This window comes from Piliocolobus tephrosceles, chromosome 1, assembly GCF_002776525.5.
Source record: "Piliocolobus tephrosceles isolate RC106 chromosome 1, ASM277652v3, whole genome shotgun sequence".
Taxonomy (NCBI): Eukaryota; Metazoa; Chordata; class Mammalia; order Primates; family Cercopithecidae; genus Piliocolobus; species Piliocolobus tephrosceles.
In genome coordinates, this window is record NC_045434.1 from 114,890,285 (window position 1) to 114,913,717 (window position 23,433).

A 23,433-nucleotide genomic window follows, 5' to 3' on the forward strand; every position below is an offset into this window, starting at 1 on the left:
ATGAATATATCATTGCTTAAATGGTGCAGCGTGGCACAGTGTTTCCATTTCAAAGCACAGGCTATGGAGTTGGAGGGAACTGGGATTAAAATACAGCTCTGACAACTTATTATCTATGAAACACTGAGCAAGTCACTTAACTTTTCTGAGTCTCCATTTCCTCAACTGAAAAATTGACATGAATCTGAAGCTGCAAATTTCTTCTCTCATCTAAGATTTTTCATATCCCTTAATTACATTACTTACTGTGAATAAACTAACAACAAATATTCATTTCATGATTTCTGTGTTTCAGTCAGTATTAAGCACAGGGCAGATATCAGTGAATAGGGGCAGAGTGGTACCTGCTTTCATGGAGCTCAAAGTATGCTAGAAAAAATAAATTAAACAACCAATTACCCAGTTTATAACTTAATTACAATGGTGAGTGATGCCACGAAGGAGAAGAATGGGGACTTAAAGGTGATTAGTAGGGGACATGACCTATTATAAGGGATTGGGGAAGGTTGATACGAGAAAATGATACTTACTTTAACTTCATTCAGTAATGTATTTATTGTTTATTCAACAATAATTTATTAAATACTGATAATATCCCCAGCATTAGAATATGTTTTAGGGATATTGTGGAGAAAATAAGGTAGGCAAAATTCTCTCAAAGAGCTTAAAATCTAAAATGATATTTTTTTCCTAATTTCATTCTCAGTACCAAAATAGACTACTGGAGACTGAGGAGAATTTCTTAAAAGACAATGAAATGGAGAAGTCACTTCAAGGTGAAAGTACTCACAGTTATTTTATGGAAGAAAAGAAAAACAGGAAAGAAATTTAAAGTAAGTTGGAATAAAGCTTTGGCTGAGAGAAATATGGAGAAGAAAAAATTTATGTGTAAAACTTAGTAATTTGTCTGGGGAACTTAGTTTGATGCCAGAATGAGTTCTGATGGGAATATTACTGGAGCTGTTACTCAGCTCTCTGATTTGGTTGGGTGCTTATTCTGTTTAGAATAAATGGTCACTTTGTTCACTAGCTTGCAGACTCAATGACAGTGCAAAGCGAGTTACATAATCTGTGAATTTTGTTGTCAAATTCAAATAATACCTTGATATCTACCTATTTAGAAAATCAGAAGACTTCTTCCTCATTATGAACATTCCATCTCTTCTTCACGTTGAGGAAAATTCATGCTGTAATTTTTTGGTAGTAGTTTGTTAGCATGTAAATACGACTATAGCATCCATACACACAGATGCAATAATCATCAACTTGTCTGCTAATCAAGTGAGTGTCACATATGAAATGTTCAATGTATCAACAAGATTTTTGACTTTGATTAGAAATATCTCTTATGCACTTTTTCTTCTAGTCACCACTACCTTTTCTAATTTACAATCACCACTACCCTGCAATAGCTTTTCTATTGGTCTAAATTCCATTTATTGTGGCACCCCCTCCACATTAATCTTCACATTGCAGCCAGAATGATCTTTTCAAAAATGTAAACCTGATCAAGCTAGTTTCTATTTATTATCTTCTGATTTATGACAAAATTTCCCTATGACCTGGACTGATTTGACTACTATCTACCTCTATAGCCTTATCATGGATGAAGTCTCCAATAACATTTTTAGAAAATTTATTTGATATATTTTAGTTTTTTAGAGTAGTTTCAGGTTCATAACAAAATTGAGACATTTTCCATATATCCTCTGTCCCTGCACATACATGACCTACCCCATTATCAACATTCCCAACCAGAGTGGTGCATTTGTTACAACTGATGACCGATGTTGACACATCATTATCACCCAGCACAGATATTTGCCGTTAGGATTCATTCTTGGTGTTGTATATCCTACGGGTTTGCACAAATGTATCATACAGAATAGTCTCATGCCTGAAGTAACCTCTCTGCATCCCCTAAAATCCTATCAACCACTGATCTTTTTGCTACCTTCATAGTTTTGCCTTTTTCAGCATGTTGTATGGTTGGAATCATACATATGTAGCGTTTTCAGATTGGCTTCTTTCATGTAGTAATATATATTTAAAGTTTCCTTCTTGTCTTTCCACAGCTAGATAGATCTATTTTTAGTCCTAACTATATTCATTGGTTGGATTAATGAAGGATATTTGGGGTTGCTTTTAAGTTTTGGCAATTTTAAATAAATCTGCTATAACGTGCATACTTTTTCAACTCCTTCAAGTACATATCAAGTAGTGTGATTGCTGGATTATGTGGTAAGAATATGTTTAGTTTTATAAGAAACTGCCAAGCTGCCTTCCTAAGTGGCTGTACCATTTGCATTCTTACCATCAATGAATGACAGTTCCTGTTGCTCCATATCCTCACTAGCATTTGGTGTTGTCAGTGTTTCTGAGTTTTGGTGATTCTAATAGATGTATAGTGGTATCTTATTCTTGTTCTAATTTGCATTTTCCTGATGACAAATGATGTGGAACATCTTTTCATATGCTTATTTGCCATCTGCATATCTGTTCTGGTGATATCTGTTAAGGTAATATCTGTTAAGGTGATACCTGAGCAGAATTTTATATATATATATATTATATATATCTATATATAATATATAGAGATACGTAATTTTTTTGAGACAGAATTTTGCTCTATTGCCCAGGCTGGAGTGCAGTGGTGTAATCACAGCTTACCACAGCCTTGACCTCCTGGTATCAAGCGATCTTCCTGGGCTCAGGTGATCCTCCCACCACAGACTCATCAGTAGCTGGGACTACAGGCACATGCCACCATACCCGGCTAATTTTTTTTATTTTTAGTAGAGACAAGGACGCACTATTTTGTCCAGGTGGGTCTCAAACTCCTGAGCTCAAGAGATTCTCCTTCCTTGGTCTCTCAAAGTCTTGGGATTACAAACATGAGCTACTGCACCCAGGCTGTTAAGTCTTTTTATTTTCTTTTTAATCAGGGTTTGATTTTTTTTTCCTTCTTGTTGAGTTTTAAGCGTTCTTTGAATATTTTTGACAAGTCCTTTGTCCAATTGATGTGTCTTCTGCAATATTTTCTCCTAGTCTGTAGCTTATTTTTTGAATTTTTGTATTATTTTGACTGCCTCTCACAGAGCAGAAAATTTTAATTTTAATGAAGTCCAGTTTACCATTCTTCCATAGATTGTGCCTTTGGCATTGTATCTACAAAGTCATCATCAAAATCAGTGACATCTACATTTTCTCCTATGTTATCTTCTTGGAGCTTATAGTTCTGCATATTATATTAAGATCTGCAATCCATTTTGAGTTTTTGAGAAGGTGATAAGATCTGTGTCTAAATTCCCCCCCCCCTTTTTTTTGCATGTGGATGCTTAATTGTTCCATTTCCATTTGTTGAAAATACTTTTTTCTCCATTGTATTGAAAAACATTTTTTTTCTCCATTGTAAAAAATAAAAAAATACTTTTTTCTCCATTGTATTGCCTTTAACCCTTTGTCAAAGATCAGCTGATTATATTTATTTGAGTCCATTTCTGGGCTCTCTTTTTTATGCCATAGATCAATTAATTGATTCTCCAATATCACACTACTTTGTAGCTCTATAGTAAGTCTCGAAATCCGGTTGTATTCATCTTCCAAATTTGTTCTCCTTCAATATTTTGTTAGCTATGGAGGGTCTTTCACGTCTCTGTCTAAACTTGAGGCATTTGTCAATATCCACAAAATAACTTTCTATGAATTTTGATTGGGATTGTGTTTAATCTAGAAATAAGCTGGAAATAACTGGCATGTTAATAATATTGTCTTCTACCTATAAATATGAGCTCTCTCCATTTATTTAGTTTTTTAATTAAGGGATTTAAAGTTTTTTCATGTGCTTCTTATATGTTATTTTTTAGATACTATTAACATAAATAGCATTTTTTCCTAATTTCAAATTCTACTTTTTTATTGCTGGTATACAGGGAATTGGTTGACTTTCGCATACTAACCTTATATCCTGCAACCTTACTATAATCATGTATTGATTCTAGGTTTATTTACTTTTTTAAAAATTCCTTCAGATTTTCTACATGAATAACCATGTCATCTGTGAAAAATTTTATTTCTTGTTTCACTTTTCTTTTCTTGTTGACTCTTTGCATTATCTAGAATTTCCAATACCATATTGAAGAACAGAGTGAAATGTGACATCCTTTCCTTGTTCCTGATTTTAGTGGGAAAGCTTTGAGTTTGCCACCATTAAACATGATGTTAGCTGTAGTTTTTTTTAAAATAGATGTTCTCAATCAATTTGAGGAAGTTTTTCTCTCTTCCTAATTTACTGATAATTTTTACTGTGAATGGATGTTGGATTTTGTCAACTGCTTTTTTTGTGTATCTATTGATATGATCCTGAGTTTTACTTCTTCGGCTCTTTGAGGTGATAAGATTACATTAACTAATTTTTGAATGTTGAACTGGGTTTGCATACCTGGGATCAGTTTCACTTCGTTATGATATATAATTCTGTTTACATATTATTGAATTTGATTTGCTAATAATTTATGAAGATTTTTGGATCTATCTATCTGTCTATTATGAGAGATACTGGCATCTGGTTTTATTTCTTGCATTGTCTTAGTCTGGTTTTGATATTATGGAAATACTAGTCTCAAAAAATTCATTAGAAAGTATTTCCTCTGCTTCTATCTTCTGAAAGAAATGGCAGAGAATTGATATAATCTTTTTGTTAAATGGTTTCCTTGACTCTTCAAAACCCATGGCTTTGTCTTCCCATGCATCACTCTCATATTTCCTTAAAGAACTTATAAATGTTAATGTTTTGCATTCATTTATGCCATCATTATTAATATCAATATCCTGTTCCCCCATTACCCTTTCACATAAAAAAGGCTTAAAAGGTTAGAGTTTATGTCTACTTTTGCTCATCATTCTAACAAATCATTAGGTTTGAAGTAACTACTCAACTAGTCAATGAATACCTACTGAGTTGAATTGATGGATGAATGAATACATTTGATGGTAGGCCCAAAACCTGAAATGTCACTGTGAAACCTCCTATGATTAATTTCTCCTACTGATATATTTTAGAAATCTGTATTCCTTTATCTCTACTCCATAGTCAAAACTATGTCACAGCCTACTGTCACTAGCAGACTTGGAATGTGAGAAGACACGCTCTAATAACAGCATTTCATATTATGGCAGCTGACTCAATAGATTTCTTTCCAACTTCTTCACTTTCAACATATTCTCTCATTCTTTCTTTTATTTCAGGTTACCAGTGTGAAGCTCTTTTACCTTCTCTATCAATTTCCTGCTTCAATGGGATTTCATACATTGAATTCCCAGACTTCTATCACTTCCTCCTTCCTATGATTTGTCCAAAGATAACCTTTCTACCTGCTTTATATCATTCTCCTCCCATCTCTTCAGGGACATTACTTTATCTGTTAGTACATTTTCTTAATTGTCAAATAATAAACACCTTTCTAATTTATCATCCTCTCTAATCTTTCAGCAGCATTCAACTCTTTCCATTTCTTTTTCCTTCTTCTTAAAACCCTCTCTCTTCCTAGTTTTTCTTATACGAACTCTCCTGGTTCCTCTCCTATCTGTCACATGCATTTTGTGTCTTCTTGTATTTTTCAATCCCCTGAATATATATAATCCCCACAAAGATATTGGACCACTTTACTTCCTTCCATGCAGTTTCTTTCTTAAAAGTGTCATCAACTTAACTCTTTAAAATTGTCTTTTTTCCCTGTGCTTAAAAACAAAACACCTGCTATTATCTTAAAGGAAGCTTGCAGAACCACGTGCTTGAGAGGTCACTGGGCTCTGCAATGGGTATATAGCTTCTGATGCACAACAGGAGATAATGACAAGATTCCGTTTGCTATCCCTTGCAACCAGACACACTGACATGCTAGAATTTGACAGTGATTTTCTATGCTTTTATATTTAAATGCAAGAATTCTGATTGCATATCACTTTGTGTGTGGTGCCATTTTCCGTGTATTCCTTGGCACCTTGCATGACAATAATTGGGAGGTTGGGAATTATGAGAGTATACCAAAAGCTGAATATAACTTACCATCAAACTTCTCACCATTCAGAATGACTTTAGTTGTTTTCATTTTCTTCTCTCTTACCTTAATCTCTTCTTACTAGTTCACTGACTGACTCATTCATTCAATGCATATTTATGAATTGCCACTAAGATACAATCATGAGTAAGAACAGACAATAATCAAATAGCTCCCTGCTTAATGGTGGGGCAAATAATAGTAACTGGAATTTTCTTAGGCATTGTCCCCATATGGATATAGATTGGATCACTTTAATATTTATAATATATTAATAAATTTTTTGTAACTTCCTGCAATCTGCAAAGGACACCTGGGAACTTTTGTAATCTCCCTCAAGTAATTGAGAGTTTTCAGGGGCTGCTTCACATGTGTTCAGGAATCAGCCTCTCAGCACTGGCTTTATCTTTATCTTATGCCTGGGCTCCTTCTCATTGATACTCTTTGTTAGATAAGCTATTTAAAAGAGATTCATCTTGCTAAAAGAATGGGAAAGTACACACCAAAATTTATATCTCAATGTTCTCAAGGCCTCCAAAAGCTTAAGGTGCCAAAATGTTTTTATATTCACTTCAGACTCCTCAGGTCAGTGTCATACTTTATTCTATGAAAATATGACTTAAATCTCTTATGTAGATAACTCTACTTTCTGTCTACAGCAACTCCTCTCCTTAGGTAATTGGGTGGATGGACAGACAGTATACTGTCTGTGATTGTCGGTTTTGTGCATCAACTAGTCTATGGTACTCATAGCCTAGTTGATGCACAAAACCGACAATCACAGACAATTCAGTGTATGGTGCTCAGCTGCTATTCAAGCAGCAATCCAGAAGTTACTGTCAATGTATTTGAATGTATTTTTTAGATTTAAATCAGTAGACTGAATAAATCACATTACTCTCCATACTGTGGGTTGGCCTCATCCAGTCAGATGAAGACCTTAAGATAAAAGATTGAGGACTGAGGTCCTCAGAAGAGGAAAGCATTCTGCCTCCAAACTGCCTTCAACTTAAGACTGCAGCATTGACTCCTGCTGGAATTCCCAGCCTGCCAGGCTTCCCTGCATATTTTGAACTTGCCAGCCTCTAAAATTAAGTGCACTAATGTTTTTAAATAAATCTTTTTCTCTTGCTCACTTTCTTCTCTCATATTCTTCTGTCTCCATCCTATTCCTGTTTCTGTGGAGAACCTGACAAATACACAGTCTTCTCTGTTAGCTCACTCCCATGGTCAATTCATACAATTTCTCCCTTCCTGCTTAATTTAAAATCCAAAACTTCACATAAATAGATTCTCATGTGATTTTTACACAGATTGCCAAATGTAATAGGCTGAAAAATTGTTCCTCAAAGATGTCCAAGCCCTGACTGTCAGGTGAATATGTTATTTTATATGGCAAAAAGGACTTTGCATGTGCAGTTAGGTTCTTGAAATGGGTAAATTATCCTGGATTATCTAGGTAGTTCCAATGTAAACACAGTGTCCTTATAAAAGGGAGGTAGGAGTTTGAAAGTATGAAGAATGTGATGTGACAACAGAAGCAGAGATTGGAGTGACATGGCTGTGAGCCAAGGAATGTGGGCAGCCTTGAGAAACTGGGAGAGACAAGGAAAGGATTCTGTCTAGAGCCTCCAGAAGGAACTGTGCTGTCAACACTTTGATTTTAGCCCTGCAAGACTCATTTCAGACTTTGACTTCCAGAATTCTAAGAGAATAAATTTGTGTTGTTTAGAGTTACGAAATTGGTGTTAATTTGTTACAGTACAACAAGAAAAACTAATACATCAAACATGCCTGAAGTTCAGCCCTGCATGTAGCCTGTGCTCAAACTGAGATTCCTACTACACAAAAATGAGCAATTAAAATACAGTGTGATAGACTCCCACTTCTAGCCAACTGGTACCAGACTTGCCTTCCTGCCATAAATAACTGGAAAATGGACCAGATATATTAAACAGCTCTTTTCAGGCATTGGACAGCTGGCATCTCAGCAATGTGATCCTTGGAGAAGGGAAACAAATGAGGTGAGTCCTATGTTTGTTCCAGCTTTCTTTTGCAGGCATTTTCTGTACTGTGATAGAGAAAGAAGAATCTAAGCAAAGTATAGTAGACTCTCTGACTTGAAAAGACAGAAATTAGAGTTTGAGTAATCTGAGGTGGTTGAAATCTGGAAACTACATAGAAAAAGAGTCCTAGAAATATGTGTATAGGCCTTTGAGTTTTTAGCTGACTACTAACCTACGTATGTATAGAGTAAAACTCAATGATGTAGAACAAAGACAAACTTGAAGTTGCAAGCTGAGCAATTCGCAGAGCTCATGTATTTCTGTGTGACATGTGAGTCCCAATCACGCAAAGCAGAGGGTGAACCACAGAGCACTTAGTAGACACCCCAGAATGGTGGTAGGGCTACAACAGACTTAGAGAAAAATCTACTCTAGTCTCACCATAAAAAAGCTTATGAAGGGTCTCTAAATAATTAAGCCAACCTGCAAGTTATATAAGTGTCTGTTAGAACAAAACCCAACATTATTTTTAAAAAATTAATGAGCACCTTCATTATCACTCATTCTGTATCTTACATCTTCAGAATGTATTTATCTTACAATATCTCCCCATTTCTCCCAACTCCCTCCCCCCTCACCAGCCTTTGGCAACCACCATTCTACTCTCTGCTTCTGTGATTCTGAGTTTGTTTGATTCCACATATAAGTGAGATTGTGCAGTATTTCTCTTTCTGTGTCTGGCTTATTTCATTTAGTGTAATATCCTCCAGGTCACAAACGTAAGGATTTCCTTCTTTTTTATGGCTGGATAATATTCCATTGTTTGTATATGTGTATATTTATTTATTTATACATACATAAATACATACTATATTTTCTTTATCTATTCACCCATTAATGGAAACTTAGATTGTTTCAATATCTTGGCTTCTGTGAATAATACTACAATGAACTTGAATGTGAATTTATCTTTTCAAGATACTGATTTCATTTCCTTTGGATGTATACCTATAAATAGAATTGCTAGATCAAACAGTAGTTCTGTTTTTAAAGTTTTGCGGAAACTTCACACTGTTTTCTATAATTCTTCTACTAGTTTACATTTCCATCAACAGTGTACAAGATTTACCTTTACTCTACATTTTCATTAACACTTCTTATCTCTTATCTTTTTGATAATAATCTTCCTAACGGATGTGAGGTGATAGCTCATTGGGGTTTTGATTTGCATTTTCCTAATGGTTAGTGATATTGAGCACTTTTTCATGTACATGCTCAACGTTTTTATGTCTTCCTTGAAAAAAAGTTTGTTCAGGTTCTTTGTCTATTTTTAAGAATAGTTTTTTTTTTTTTCAATTGTGTGAATTCCTCATTTAACCATTATCAAATATACAATTTTGAAATATTTTAGTTCATTTCATAGGTTGCCTTTTCATTTTTTTGAATTTTATTCTTTGCTATACAGGCTCATTTTAGTTTGATATATTTCCATTTATTTATTTTTACTTTTGTTGTCATATATAAAAAAAATGCATTAAAATTCAAGGAGCTTTCTATTTCTGTTTTCTTCTAGAAGTTTTATGATTTTGAATCTTACATTTAAGTCCTTAATCCATTTGGAGCTAATTTTTATATATGGTGTAAGACAAGGCTCCAATTTCGTTCTTTTTCATGTTAATATCCAGTTTTCCCAGCAACATTTATTAAAGAGACTATCTTCCCATTGTAAGCTTGGCACTCATGTCAAAGATTAGTTGAACATGTATGTGTGGGTATATGTTTGGATTCTTTGCTCCATTGGTTTATGTATGTTTTTATGTCAGTACGATGTTGTTTTGATTACTACTGTAGCTTTGTAATATAGTTTGAAATCAGGGAGTGTGATGTCTTCAGCTTTGTTCTTGCTCATGTTTGCTTTGGCTATTTGGTGTCTTTTGTGGTTCCATATAAATTTTAAGATTTTTTTTCTATTTCTATGAAAAATGTCATTGGAATTTTTATAGACATTTCATTGAATCTGTAGATCTCTTTGGGTAATATATACATTTTAACAAAATTATTCTTCCAATCCATGAATGGAAGATATATTTTAATTTATTTGTCTTTAATTTCTTTCCTCAATGTCTTTTCTGTGTATGGATCTTTCATCTCTTTGTTTAAATTTATTTCTAAGTATTTTATTCTTTTTGATGTTATTGATTTTTTTTTCTCTTTTTTCTTTTTCTTTTTTTTTTTTTTTTTGAGACAGAGTTTCTCTCTGTCACCCAGATTGGAGTGTAATGGTGTGATCTTGGCTCACTGAAAGCTCCACCTCCTGGATTCACACCATCCTCCTGCCTCAGCCTCCCAAGTAGGAGTAGCTGAGACTACAGATGCCCGCCACCACACCTGGCTATTTTTTTGTATTTTTAGTAGAGATGGGGTTTCACTGTGTAAGCCCGGATGGTCTTGATCTCCTCTGACCTCGTGATCTGCCTGCCTCGGCCTCCCAAAGTGCTGGGATTACAGGCGTGAGCCACCGCACCCAGCCAGAATAGCTTTCTTAATTTCTTTTTTGAATATGTATTTTTTGGTGTATAGAAACCCAGGTAATTTTTGTGTTTTGATTTTGTATCCTGAAAATTTTCCAAACTACTTCATTCATTCTAAAATATTTTTGGTGAAGTCTTTAGGGTTTTCTATATATAAGATTATGTCATCTGTAGAGAAAATTTTACTTGTTTCTTTCCAATTTGAATACCTTTCATTTATTTTTCTTGCCTAATTGCTCTGGCCAAGACTTCTAGTACTATTTTAAATAGAAGTGGCAAAAGTAAGAATCCTTTTCTACTTTCTGATGTTATAGTAAAAGTTTTTAACTTTTCAACATTGAGTATAAGTTAGCTATAGGTTTATTAAAGATGGCCTTTATTGTGTTGAGGTATATTTCTTCTACATTTAATTTGTTATGAGGTTTTATTATGAAAGAATGTTGAATTTTGTCAAATGCTTTTTCTGTGTCTATTAACATAATAAGTTATATTATCCATTTTGTTAATGTGGTGTATCACAGTTATTAATTTGCACATGTTGAATTAGTTTTGCATCCTAAGGATGAATCTTTATCATGATGTATGATCCTTTTAATGTGAATTGTATTTGGTTTGCTAGTAATTTTTGTTAAGGATTTTTGCATCTAGGTTCATCAGATATATTGACCTGTAATTTTCTTTTCTTAGTGTCCTTATCTGAATTCAATATGAGGGTAATCCTGGACTCCTAAAATTAGTTTGGCAGTGTTCTATTCTCTTCAAGTTTTTGGAAAGGTTTGAAGGATTGGCATTAATTCTTTAAATGCTTGGTAGAATTCACCAATGAAGTCATCTAGTCCTGAGCTTTGTTGTTGTTGTTGGGAGGCTTTTGATTATGATTCAATAATTCTATTTGTTATTGGTCTGTTCAGATTTTTATTTTCTTTATGATCCAATCTTGGTAGACTGTATGTCTCCAGGAATTTATTATTTTTCTCTAGGTTATCTAATTTGTTGATGTATAATTATTATAATTGTTCATAATAATCTCGTGATCCTTTGTATTTCTGTGATATTAATTGTAATGGTTTACCTTCCATTTATAATTTTATTTGAGTTATTTGAGTTCCCTCTTTTCTCTTGGCTAGCATAGCTGAATGCTTGCCAATTTTGTTTATATTTTCAACCAGATTTTTAGGTTCATTGACCTTTTCTATTGTTTTTCTAGTCTATTATTTTATCTATGTTTACTCTTATTTTTATTATTTCCTCCCTTCTGCTGCCCTTGGAATATTTACTTTTCTTTTTCTAGTTCCTTGAGGTGTGAAGTTGAGTTATTTGAAGAAGTTTTTTCCTTAATGTAGGCTTTTATGGCTAGAAACTTCCATGTTAGAACTCCTTTAGTTGCATTCCCTAAGTTTTGGTATGTTGTAATTTCCACTTGTTTCTCAAGATACTTCTTTTAATTTCTTTTTAATTTTTTTTTCAGCCAGGTGCAGTGGCTCACACCTGTAATTCCAGCACTTTGGAAGGCCGAGGTGGGCAGATCACAAAGTCAGAAGTTTGAGACCAGCCTGACCAATATGCTGAAACCCTGTCTCTACTAAAAATACAAAAAAAAAGCCAGGCGTGGTGGCATGCATCTGTAATCCCAGCTGCTCAGGAAGCTGAGGCAGCAGAATTGCTTGAACCTGAGAAGTGTAAGGTGCAGTGAGCAGAGATGGAGCCACTGCACTCCAGCCTGGGCGACAGAGGGACAATCCGTCAAAAAAAAAAAAAAAAAAGGTAATAATAAAATATATGCTTTTTTCTTTGATCCAATGATTTTTCAGGAGTGTGTTGTTTTTAATTTTCACATACTAGTATATTTTCCAAAATTTCTCCTGTTACTGATTTCTAGATTTCACCAACATGATTAGTAAAGATATTTGAGATGACTGTTAAATTTGTGAAGACTTGTTTTGTGGTCTAACATATGATCTATCGTGAAGAATGTTTTTTGTATGCTTTAAAAGAATGTGTATTTCACTGCTACTGGATAGGATGTTCTCTCTCTATATATATATACACATATCAGTTAGATCCATTTGGCCTGTACTGTTATTCAAGTCCACTATTTATTGATTTTCTGTCTGGGTGATATCTCTGGTGTTGAAATTGGAGTATTAAATTCATTTACTGTTATTGTATTACTGTCTAGTTCTCCTGTTAATTCTTTTAATATTTGCTTTACATATTTAGGTGATATAATGTTAATTAAAGAACACAATAATTATAAATATAAACATACCCAACCTTGGAAGTCCAACATTCTTTATATTAAAAAAAATTAAACAATTTAAAAACAAAATTTACATTATTCAGAATTTGATTTAAAAACAAGAGAAAAAGCAGAAAAATATGTCCCATTACAAGGAGAAAAATCTGTCAATGGAAACAGATCCAGAAATGGCAAATGACAGACTTATCAGACAATGACTTTAAGATAGTGATTAAAAATGTATGAAAAGATTTAAAGGAAAACATAAACATAATTAAGCTACAAAGTGAAAATCTGAAGCATAGTGAAATGATTAAGAGTTGTAAATCTAAATGAAGTGAAAATTTTAATGAATTGTGTTAATAGTAGATTAGAAACTATGGAGGAAATAATTAATAATCTTGATGTGGCTTGGATATGTGTCTCCGCTCAAATCTCACATCAAATTGTAATCCTCAGTGCTGGAGGAAGGGCCTGATGGGAGGTGATTGTGTCATGGGGGTGAATTTCCCCCTTGCTTTTCTCATGATAGTGAGTGAGTTCTTATGAGATCTGGTTGTTTAAAGTGTGTAGCACCTCCCCCTTCTCTCTCTTTCTTCTGCTCTGGCCATGTAAAACATGCCTAATTTCCCTTCTGTTATGACTAACAGTTTCCTGAGGCCTCCCCAGGCATTCTTCCTGTATAGCTGGTAGAACTGTGAGCAAATTAAAACTCCCTTTTAAAATATAAATTATTTAGTTTCAGGTATTTATAGCACAGTGAGAACAGACTAACACAAATCTTAAAGATATATTAATAGAAATTACTTTAATTGAAACACATAAAAAAAGAAACCAAACTGTCATAAAAGGTCTCATTGATATATCGGATGAATATCAAGTAGTCTAATATGCATGGAAGAAAAACTAGCAAAACTGAAACAGATATAGACAAATTGACAATTATGCCTATAAATTTCTAGAATCTTCTCTCAGTAACTGGTAAAGAAAAACACATGTCAACAAACATCAACCAACTAGACTAGGTAGGTCAAAGTGCCCACAGGTCAAGTAGAAATTATGTGAAGATTTAGAAAATGTTTCTAACTGAGTGACAATGGAAAATATAACATAGCAAAATTTGGGTGTACATGAAGAGAAATTTATACTCTTACATGCATATTTTAGAAAAAAAAAGTGTCTGAAATAAATTCTAAGCTTCTTTCTTGAATGCTACCAAAAAATTATACTCAAGGAAAGTATAAAATAATAAAAACTATAAAGATAAATAAGTACAATAAAATAATTAGATGATAATAAGTACAAGGTATTAATAAGGCACAAAGCAATGCAAGGAGAAATCAAAATGCAGTAGAAAACATTAAATAAAAAATATTTTTCCTTGAAATTACCAAAAAATTGCAATCAAGCTACATTAAACAGGAAAGAAAAAGACACAAGTTACCAATTTCAAAAATGACAGAAGTATTGCTGCATATTCTGCAGGCATTAAAATGAGAAATGTTATAATATGATATGGATAAATGACAAGAGATTAATTACTTTAGATAGGACAGATACATTTCTAAAATGGTACAAATTAGAAAAATTGAATCAATAAGAAGAAAAATTTTAATAGCCATATATCTGTGAAAGAAATTAAATCTATAATTAAAAACTTTCCCATGAAGAAAAAAACAATACAGAATAGCTTTGCTTGTGAACTCTAGACAATCTTTTAAAAAAAAGAAATACTAGCTATTGTTTGGAAATTAACAAATACTGAAAGGAGAATTAATTCCAAACTCATTTTATGGTATTGGCATTACAGAATGCATGTAAAATTACACATGAATATACTTTATGAATACAAATGCAAAATCCTTAACAAAATATTATCATAATTAAATCCAGCAATAAACACAAAATATAATACATCATGAGTAAATAAAAGTTATCTCTGGAATGCAAAGTTGGTTTATCATTTGAGTATCAATCAATGTATTTTGTCATATTGATACAACAAAGGAGTTAAACTATATAATAATTTCAATATGTGAAGAAAACTAATTTAACAAAACTCAACATTAAATAATTTAAAAAGCTATTAAGAGGATGGGAACAAATAGAAACTTATTCAAACTAAAAAAGAGCATATACAAAACCTTCATCTGACATCGTATTTAATAGTTCTAAGGTTGGGAAAAAAGATTAAAATTTCTCTCACGTTCCTCTTCCACATTTTAATGGAAGTTCAAGCCAGTGTAATAAGAAAAGTAAGAGAAATAAAAGACATATACATTGGCAATAAATAGGTAAATGTGTCTTTGTTTGTCAATGACATGATTACGCATATAGAAGATCTTAAAAAACTATAAAAAAGCAAGTAGGACTAAAAAGTGAATTTAGCAAGATCACAAGATACTAAATCAACATAGAAAAATCCATTATATTTCTCTATATTAGCAATAAATGATTAAAAAATACAATTGCCATCTAGAAGACCATCATAACCCTGACACCAAAGCCAGACAAGGACACAATTTAAAAAAAGAAACTACAAGCCAATATCAATGATGAATATAGACACAAAAATTCTCAACAAAATACTGACAAACTGAATCCAACAACACACCAAAAAATAATACACTATGATCAAGTGGGATCTATAGATCAATTATACCCATAGATCAATTTACATCATACATCAATAGAATGAGAGACAAATATCATATAATTTTCTCAATATGTGAAGAAAAAGTTTTTGATAAAATTCAACATCTCTTTATGATAAAAATTCTAAATGAATTAGGCATAGAAGGAAAATATCTTAACATAATAAAGACCACATATAACACATCCTGTTCAGCTAACATCCTACTGAACAGAAAGTTTTCAGGTTTTCCTCTAACTGGAAAAACAAAAAAAACCAAGGATCCCCACTCTCACCAATCCTTTTCAACATAGTACTGGAATTCCTAGCTAGATAAATTAGGCAAAGAAAAAATAAAACACATCCAAATTGGAAAGGAGGAAATTATATTTTCCCTGAAGACAACATGATAGTATGTGTAGCAAAACCTGAAGACTCTACCAAAAAACTCTTAGAACTGATACATGAATTCAGTAAAGTTGCAGTGCACAAAATTAATATACAAAATCAGTAATGTTTTGAATACATTAACAACAAACTAGCTGAAAAAGAATCAAGAAGGCAATCACATTCATAGCAGCTATAAAAGTATAGTACCTAGTAATAAATTTAATCAAGGAGGTGAAAGAAGTTTATGAGGAAAACTACAAAACACTGATGAAAGAAATTGAAGAGGTTGGGCGTGGTGGCTCACACCTGTAATCCCAGGACTTTGGGAGGTTGAGGCAGGTGGATCACTTGAGGTCAGGAGTTCAAGACTAGCCTGACCAACATGGTAAAACCCTGTCTCTACTAAAATTAAAAAAAAAAAAAAAGAAAAAAAAAGCCAGGCGTGATGGCAGGTGCCTGTAATCCCAGCTACTCTGGAGGCTAAGGCAGGAGAATTGTTTGAACTTGGGAGGCAGATATTGCAGTGAACTGAAATCACACCACTGCACTCCAGTCTGGGTGACAGAGGGAGACTCTGTCTCAAAAAAAAAAAAAAAAAAAGAAAGAAATTGAAGAGGGAACTAACAAATGGAAAGACATCCCATGTTCATGAATTGAAATAATTAATATTGTTAAAATGACAATGCTACCTAAAGCAATCTACATATTCAATGCAATCCTTATCAAAATACCAATAACATTCTTTATGGAAACAGAAAAGAATCCCAAAATTTATACTGAACAACAAAACACCCCAAATAACCAAAGAAATCCTGAGCAAAAAGAACAGAGCTGCAGGTATCATACTATCTGATCTCAAAATATACTACAAAGCTATAATAACCAAAACAACATGGTATTGTCATAACAACAGATGCATGCATAGAACAGTGGAACAAAATAGAGAATCCAGAAATGAATCCACATATTTACAATCAACTGATTTTTTTATGAAGGTTATAAGAAGACTCATTGGGGAAGAACAATCTCTCCAATAAATGGTGCTGGGAAAACTGGATATCCATATGCAGAAGAATGAAACTAGACACCCACCTCTCACCATATACAAAAATCAACTCAAAATGCATCAAAGACCTAAATGTAATACTTGAAACAATAGAAATACTAAAATTAAAAAAGGGAAATAGTTCAGAACATTGGTCTGGGAAAATATTATATAAACAAGACCTCAAAAGCTCAGACAACAAAAGCCAAAAATAAATAAAAATGATTATGTCTAATTGAAATGGTCTGTGCAGCAAAGAAAGCAATAAACAGTTCAAGACAACCTGCAAAATGGGATAAAATATTTACAAACTACTCATCCAATAAAGGATTAATATGCAGAATATACAAGGAACTGACACAACTCAACAGCAAAAAGTAAACAACTTAACTTAAAAATGGCCATATAATCTGAACAGACATTTCTCAAAAGAAGACATATAAATGAACAATAAATACAAGAAAAAGTTTTTAGCATTACTAACCATCAGCAAAATGCAAATCAAAACTATAATGAGGTATTGTCTTACCCCACTTAGGACGGCTATTATCAAGTGACAAAAATAAAAAATGTTGAGGAGGATGTGGAGAAAAGGGAACTCTTACACACTGTTGGTGGGAATGTAAACCAGTATTGCCACTACAAAGAACAGCATGGAAGTTCCTCAAAAAAACTGCAAATGTAACTACCACGTGATCTAGAAATCCTACCACTGCAACTTTATCCAAAGGAAAGGAAATCATTACATTGAAGGGACATCTGCACCCCCATGTTTATTGCAGCACTTTTCACTATAGCCAAGATATGGAATTAACCTGGGTGTCCAAAAACAGATGAATGGGTGAAGAAAATTTTGTATATGTACACATGGAATACTATCCAGCCATAAAAAAAGAATAAAATCTTATCATTTATGGCAATGTGGATGAAACTGGAGGACATATGTTAAATAAAATAAGCCAGCAACATAAAGTTAAACACTGCATGTTCTCACTCATATGTGGAAGCTAAAAAAGGTTGATCTCATAGAAGTAAAAAGTAGAACAGAAGATACTAGAGGCTTGGAAGGGTGGGGGAAGAGAGGGATAAAAAGAGATTTGTTAAAATATACAAAATTACAGCTAGGTAGGAGGAATACATTCTGATGTTCTATACCACTGTAGGATGTCTATGGTTAACAATAATATATACTTTCAAATAGCTAAGAGGATAGTGAACATTCCCAACATAAAGAAACGATAATTATTTGAGATGATGAATATGATAATTATTTTGATCTAATCACTACACATTATATATATTAAAATATCACTATGTACACCATGAGTATGTACAATTATTTCTGTCAATTAAAAAAGAGAAATAAGTATATAAGAAAAAGCAAAAGATTAAATTAAATTAAAAAGTACTATGTGAATGTGTTGTAAAATTGACATAAACATGTAACATCTATTAATAAATGTAATTAAATATAAATAAGAACTATATACTAGAAATGACATAAAATTGTTGAAAGAAATTAAATATCTAAATTAATGAAGAGATATGCTATGTTTGCTTAAAATGCATGGCTCATATTTTAATGTAAGTTATGATTCAGTAAATTTGCTTAAAAAATATATATATATATAGTGTGTGATAAATGTTATACTGAGGGTAAGGATTCCTAATTCGATTTTGTGTGTAGGCAGTGTGTTCCAGAAATTCTCCCCAAATTTGCCAGCTGTAGGAAGAGAAGGATTTAGATAAAGGGAGGAGCATGTTTCTGATAGTCATTTAGGAACCACCAAGTTGTTCAGTAAACTTGGGATATAGTTTGTGAGGCCTGAATTCTAAGAGATGATACTGGGAAGGATCAGAACATGAAAAGCCTCATAGTATGACCTTGAGATTAAATACCTTTTAAAATTTTGTACCATGGGTGCCTCTCTGGCTTCATCCTTGTCGTCACGCTGCTTGTAAGCAACACTTTGGGGTTTGAGACTTTCCTTGTGAATTCTTCATTGTTTTCGGTATGTAGAGTTAGATTAAAATGTCAATGCTCTGAGGGGAAGAGACAGATCTGAATGGTTTCCCACTTGAATCTTCCAAGATACTCCTAAATAGGGTAGTAGTGTCCCTCCTAGCAGGAATAGAGAAATTAGAAATCTAGGAGGTCTGGGAGGAAAAATAACTTCTGAAAACCTTTCTGAAGGTAGTGGAAGCTGTTTGGCTAAATTTGTGGTTCAGATTCTTCTGTTTGGAGTGTGCCTTTGACTGAAGTGCTAAGAGGAACCACGGTGGGGATGTTGGTTACGAGCAGTGTAGTACTTATTCCCATTTGCAGAGATATGTTTATTTGTGGGTTTTCCTCTATATTAATCACTTAGCTCCCAGTTTAGGAAGAATGACAGAAACCATCTCATAGGAATCTTTCCCAGGATTTGGCTTTAGTGAATGAGGGACAGCAGCCCTGGGGAAAAAAGAGGGGATTTTGAAGATCATCTCATTAAGCATAATCTTTCTTTCTTCTTTTTCTACATAATGTTCTCAGCACCTTTAATCATTGTTCATTATGTTGATCATCATTTAATTACCCTAGTTTGCCAATGCTCTTTAGAAATTTTCTGTGCTTTTGTTTGTTAGTTAAGTAAACAGTACCTGGTTCTGAGGGGACCACCATTATCACTGATTAGAGTGTCCTGTGCAAGGCAGGGTAGGGCAAGTTCCACTGTTGACATGAATCTACCATAGCCCCCTAAGTTTCCAATAATTGTTGTTTTTCCCCTCTACCATTCAAAACAAACTTCATTCCACATACCAATTCATGGAATAAAATAGATTTGAGAGAATAGAAATATGGACTGTTACCATTTATAATGGAAATGTAGGAGATTCAATTAAATGATCAAATGTTAAAATAGTTTTAGTAGTACATACACTTATCTAAATGATGTTACTAAAAATTAAAATTAAAAAGTTTTAATGATGGATTTGATTTTTCATGTTTACTTAGTTCAATAAAAACAAACAGAAGCCAAAATAGTTTTCACCACCATGTGAGACAGTAGAGAAGTATAAGTAGATATGGCAGGATGAAACACCATCATGAGGTTGTCACTCAGGTGGAAACAAATTGAACATTACTTTCTTTCGCTTCTTTTGTTATTGTCAAAAAGTAAAAGCCTATCTTTTTTATGCAGATTAAGAAAACATTTAGGTTAGGAAGCCTGGCACTTATTTCTTCTGTTGAATTGCAGTAGTATAAAAAGTTGTATTCTTGGCTTAAAGATAAATTTGCTTTTTTCCTAGAAAAATAATAACAAAAAGAAAATTATTAAGCTAAGAATAGTGCTCCTGAAATTACTGTGTCTTTAATCCAAAAAAATGTGAGACATCAGATCATAATAATCAGTGATGAGTAAACCCACTGTAGATTATTTGATATCCTGTGTTATTTTACTTCTTTGATAAGTAAGCTTCTAGCAACAATCTTCATATGTGAATTTCCTTTGAAGGATGCCTCTATTAATTCAATAAGGTTTTTAATAAAGCCATTATCAGGGGCCATGTCACTGAGGCCAGCCCGCCCTGATAGAAGACCCTCTTAGAACCAGAAAATGAGGTCAATCTCACACTGGAGAGTCAGGCAATCTAATGGTCAGGAAGCACCTGAAGAATAAAAATTACTTAACTGACACTGGTCAAGATGAAATTTGTCTTTAACCTCAAGTTGGAGACAAGCACATCTCCAAAAGCCCAATAAGGGGCAAATTAATCAGCCTTTAGCTAGGCATTGTGGTAGCAGGTATTATTTTGGGAGTGAGAAACAAACTATAGAAATGATCCCTGAAAGTATAGTCTTATTATTTTGGAAAAAAAAATCGGGTAAATTGCCACTCAAATTCTAAAAATAGCTTAAAATGTCAATCCTTAATGTGCCATAAAACATTGGAGGTTTTTGCTCTGGTAGACATAGATGACAGTCTGCAAATCCAGTTGATTACGGTTTAAGTTATATCAAGGACATGCATAAACCTTTATATGACCCATCAAAGGCTTTCTGATTTTATTAAAACAACATCTTGACCACACTCTGCAGTGATGGTGAGAAAAATTTTGAAAGTAGCACCCCAAGTTTCAAGCATTTTCCAAACTTTTGTGGCTCAAAGTCACATGGGTACTATCTGGCTATTGGTCACTGTTATCTCTCGTCCCTGCTCCCCCTCCATAATGTCAGAACACTTGTTCAGTTTGGAGACTAATCAGTCAGACATGTGGGTCTGAAACGATGCCCTATTGACCACAGAAAGTTCATTTCAAGATTGAGTGAAGATATTGGAGTCACAGGCATTGAAGATAGGGGTGGGGTGATTCACTAGATCACATCAGATTTCCACTGTATATTTAGATCAAAGCAAGATGCTCCTTGGAGAACTCCATCGAGCCATTGCTTTGGGTTTAGACGGCTTTGTCCAACTGCTTAGCTTCCTCTGAGCTGAGCTTGGGGGTTCTGGAATTCTCTTGCAGTTACCATTCTGTGGATTTCTACCACACACACACACACACACACACACACACACACACAAATCATTAGCTTAATCTTGCATCTTCTGAACAGATTTCAGGAGATTTTCTTTCATGGTAAAGTTTTTTTTTTTTTTTTTCTCTTCCAAGAAGGTGGTTCTTTCATTGGTTTAATTCAGATACAGTTCAGATTCTTGCAGAGACATAACAGAGGCTCATTTTGCTTATTCCATGGAATCATTTGTTTGCCCAGCTCTCCGATATATTTTTGTAATTCATCTGTAATTCTTTTAGTTTTTACAAGGCCATTCTCTATTGCAGAAATCTCCTGGATGATTCTAGAATGTTGCTTTTTGGAAAGATTCTAACTCCATCAGGAGGTGGTTATTTTCTGACCAGAGAATCCCTGTTCCTATTTTTAATTTGTTGCAGCTGTACCTCCCTCTCTCTCTCTTTTTTTTTTTTTTTTGCTTCCCTCTGGGGCTTTTTGCAATTTCTCTGCATATTCTTTGACCTTTGCTTCTTTGACATAGCTGGATCTTTTCAATAGCAAGTTTCTTCTTCCTGTAGAACTAAAAATATTATCTTCCTTTTAAAGTGGAGGAAGAGCTTCACACTTCTTGGATCCTGGTATATGAGTTCTGATGGTGCCAGTGGGCTGGTTCCTGGGTTTATCAGGCCCCAGGTCTTTGGGCCACAGTCACAAACCTGCATTAGTTTTCCAAAGAGGCTGTTTCACACTGGTTCGTTTTGATGTTGTTGTGAACTATAATTCCTGAGAGTATTTTTATGAATTGCAGTTTTGTCAATTTCCTTTCAGATCTATATTTGGGTATTTTATTAAAAAGTCTGAATAAAAGATTTGAAAATGCCACTTATTAGATTTTAGCTTGATTTTAGAGATAACTTGGAGTCTTGATTTTGTACTTAATGTATGAGCTGCCCATCTCCCTAGCTTTATGTCATTCACAGATTTTATGAGCTTAATTTTTTGTATTCTTTTAAAAATATTTATTGTGTGCCATGCATGAACTAAATGTTTTGTCAAGCACAGTACAAAGGCTCATAAGATAAAATTCTTCTCTTTGACTTCATTACAGGCTGGTGGAAATTAGGTTAAGTAACCAAATCATTGTAATGTTGTGTGATATAAACCATAATGATGATGCAAGTTTTCATTGTTTTAGAACTGCTGAAATTAGAGATGATTCCCTTCTTTGGACAAAACCTCGTTCTTGACTGGACGTGGTGGCTCATGCCTGTAATCTCAGCATTTTGGGAGGCTGAGACGCGTGGATCACAAGGTGAGGAAATCAAGACCATCCTGGCTAACAGGGTGAAACCCCGTCTCCAGTGAAAAGAAAAAAAAAAAAAAGTTAGCCGGGTGTGGTGGCAGGCGCCTTCAGTCCCAGCTACTCAGGAAACTGAGGCAGGAAAATGGCGTGCACTCGGGAGGCGGAGCTTGCAGTGAGCCGAGATCGCGCCACTGTACTCCAGCCTGGGCGACAGAGCGAGACTACGTCTCAAACAACAACAACAACAACAACAACAACAACAACAACAACAACAACACCTCATTCTTATTCTTTGTAGAAAGAAAAACTTGAAGTTTTAGGCTACTAAGAGAAAGAAGCCAATTAAAAAGGTTAGTGTATTGTATGCTCATTCTCGATCTATAAGACAATGTTAACAACTTTAGATATCAGCCATTGATTTTCAGCCCCATGGCAGAGTTATATCCGAACAATTCCAGATTCTTTGCTGGCAGAGTTTACTTGAAGGTAGAGAAGTGACACAGAGGTATTTTATCACAATCACAGTCAAGCTCTGCGCATGACTGGAAGACTTCTGGATAGGTAGAAATATGCTCTTATTTGTTCACTTCTGAAACATAAATAGTGCACCATAATGCAAGCTCATCACATCTTTATAACAGCAACTGAGAGAGCTTTACCCAGGAGTTCCTTCACTGTTTAATAAAAGAGAATTCTTACAATTGTTCAAATGTTATCTGCAATATGTATA

At 33.9% G+C, this 23,433-nt stretch overlaps 1 long non-coding RNA gene and 1 pseudogene across 1 annotated transcript; both read right to left on the minus strand.

The window, feature by feature from the left end:
• Window positions 1-1,113: 1,113 nt before the first annotated feature.
• On the minus strand, window positions 1,114-21,381 carry LOC111530130. The gene is made up of 3 exons (XR_002727721.1): window positions 21,261-21,381; window positions 18,802-19,354; window positions 1,114-1,187 (listed from the first exon to the last, which is right to left on the minus strand). It is a non-coding gene; the product is annotated as an uncharacterized LOC111530130 (long non-coding RNA).
• Window positions 20,707-20,745, minus strand: LOC111530133 (annotated as a pseudogene).
• Window positions 21,382-23,433: the final 2,052 nt, after the last annotated feature.